The sequence below is a fragment of the Otolemur garnettii genome, unplaced genomic scaffold, assembly GCF_000181295.1.
Source record: "Otolemur garnettii isolate 467f Iridium unplaced genomic scaffold, OtoGar3 scaffold00104, whole genome shotgun sequence".
In the NCBI taxonomy this organism is placed as follows: domain Eukaryota; kingdom Metazoa; phylum Chordata; class Mammalia; order Primates; family Galagidae; genus Otolemur; species Otolemur garnettii.
In genome coordinates, this window is record NW_003852499.1 from 3,977,836 (window position 1) to 3,980,789 (window position 2,954).

A 2,954-nucleotide genomic window follows, 5' to 3' on the forward strand; every position below is an offset into this window, starting at 1 on the left:
GTATATTAACAAATGAATATAGTCCCTTCAGCTTCTGGCAAAGTAGTGGGCAATCCATTCCAAGAAGATGTTAGGCTTACATGAAATACTGGCAAAACTGCTTTTCTCTTGTATTCAGAGAGTGCAGTCTGGAGAAAAAGAAGTCTGTTTGTTTAGGCCCAGAAAACTGGTGTCCTTGTCCAGCCCTGAATGGGGGAACCCTGTATCAGAATCCCCATTCATTCCTTTGCTATACTCTGCTAAGTGGATCAATTACTAGAATGCAAGACCTTGGGTAGAGAGTCCAAGGGCCCTTAGTTAGTTCCTTGGTCTGAGTGGGTCAGTCAATATACTGGAATGCAGGACATGGAAGATATTTCAAAACTACCTCTAGATTCCAAACAAGTGGTGTTATTTATGGAGAAAAGTTAAAAATCTGTATATATACCACCTGTGCCCTCTGCAGGAGCAATTACAGAGAAACAAACAAGGGGAGACAGTTATCAAGCAAATGAGAAAATAGTGGCTGATTATTATCATTCTTTTAGCTAGGCCTGCTCCTTCATAGAGTTTTGGGGGCCTTTGCTCTAGTTCTCGCCTTACACCCCTCCAATCTGTAAGGGCAATTTCACTTCTGGTTATGACTATATCTTCTTAGAAATCAGACTTTTATTACTATCTTTATGTTATGGCTGTACATTATTTTAATATAGGTGGTTTCACCCTTATCTTCAAACTGGGTAGATGTAATTTAAAGATTTATATCATGATAACTTACCTGCTTTTCTGGAACAATTTTCATCCAGGAGTGAAGATAACATATTTCAAGCTTGGTTTAGGTTCTGGGGCCCTAGTTGTAATACAAATGGGGCTCAGCTTACAAAGGTTCAGCTCACGATGGTTTGTTCAGCTGTATGATGGTGTGAAAGTGATGCCTGTTCAGTAGAAACTGTACTTCAAGAATTCATACTGCCATGCTGTTTTGTACTTTCAGTACAGTATTCCATAACAAATTACATAAGACATTCAATACAATATTATAAAACAAGCCTTGTGTTATATAATTTTGCCTAGATATAGGCTAGTGTGAATGTTCTGAGCTCATTTAAGATAGGCAGGCTAAGCTATGATGTTTTGGCAGGTCAAGTGTATTAAATACATTTTCAATTAAGATATTTTTAATTTATGATGGGTTTATTAGGAATTACCCCATTATAAGTCACGAAGCAGGTGTATTAAATCTGACATTCCTTCTGAGAGAAAAAGAACTGAAAGAACTCAGGAAATTTCACCCCCAAATAGGAGACTCCCTGGTGTAAAGGATATTTTGAATGAAAGGCCATTCTAGGTCAAGAAACACTGAAAGGGGCTTTCCCTCGATCTGCTTAAGCCAGACTGACCTGATGAGAAGATCAAAGGGGACAACTGACTCCCCTTCGCTTTTTCTGTTAATCTCAATATATTGGAGGAAGGAAGGACAAGAATGTAAACAGACCCGACCCAAATCATTTAGGTCATAAATACCTGTCCATAAGTTATTCTACAAGCCCATCTATTGCCCCCATCCATTTCTCATCCTCCCTAGCAACTCCCAAGCAATTTTTTTTATCACTCTTCAGTCCTCAATTCCTCCCCCTGAAACGTACGTATAAAAGTACCTGAATTCTGTTGGAAAATTGGGTTATTTGGGATTTCTCCCTGTGCACTCAGCAAATAAATCCTTTCTCTTAATAACCTGCCTTAGTTGAGAGGTGATCTTTCAGCAAACTTTGGTGGGGGGGAGGGAAGAAGTTTTCCTTACCCCTATAGAACCATAGGGTCTCATACAGCAAGAGCTCAAGGTGGCCATGCCAAGACTCCAGAGTTCTGTAAGAGTATCAAGATTAGTGTTCCAGCATCCTAAGCACATCTTATTCTTTTTTTTTTTTTTGAGACAAAGTCTCACTTTATCACCCTCTGTAGAGTGCTATAGCATCAAAGCTCACAGCAACCTCCAACTCTTGGGCTCAAGTAATTCTCTTGCCTCATCCTCCCATGTAGCGGGGACTACAAGAGCCCACCACAAGGTCTGGCTATTGTTCAAAACGAGGTCTTGCTCTTGCTTAGGCTGGTCTCGAGCCCATGAGCTCAGGCAATCCACCCACCTTGGCCTCCCCAAGTGCTAGGATTATAGGTGTAAGCCACCGTACCTGGCCTATAAGCACGTCTTATTTTATTCGTTTTAAGGGCTTTTCTTTCCCTGGGAATCGATACTGATGGATCTGAATCTGTACCTTCAGTACTGACTTTAGCCACAACACCAACCATGAACTTTGAGATTCCCCTCCTGTCTGATTCCCCCAAATCACATCAAAATCCACATGCCTAAAATGAACATCATTGCCACTATCAAAGTGAATTTCCTTCTAACTCCCTGATTCTGGTCTAGCCCTCCTCAGGGGTTTTTACTTTATTATAGGAGAACAATTTAGCATTTTAAAATAAGGGAATAAAAAAATGAAGCTTTTATGTTCAAGAAAAAACTCTTAACAATGATGAGATTCAAAATGAGTAGAGATCAAACAGAGATCAAACGTAAAAAGACCACTTAGGAGGTCTTCTTTGCAGCAAGGTCAAGTACTTTAATTATCTTTAAATGTCCAACATGTAGCACAAATGTCTAAAATGACATCAGAGTTCAGTGAATTTAATTGAATAGAAAAGTCAGTGGAACTAATGTCATAGAAAGTTTTGTTTTTTTTAATCAGTGATTAGCACATAACATGTTCTGCTTTTGTGTTTTCTTAAAGTATCTGATAAGTCTAGCATTCTGGGAGGTGGAGGCCATTGGATTGGCAGAGCTCCGAAGTTTGAGATCAACTTGAGCTAGAGCAAGATCAGGTCTCTAAAAATAGCTGGGCATTGTGGCGGGGGCCTATAGTCCCAGCTACTTGGAAGGCTGAGGCAAGAGGATCTCTTGAACCCAAGAGTTTGAG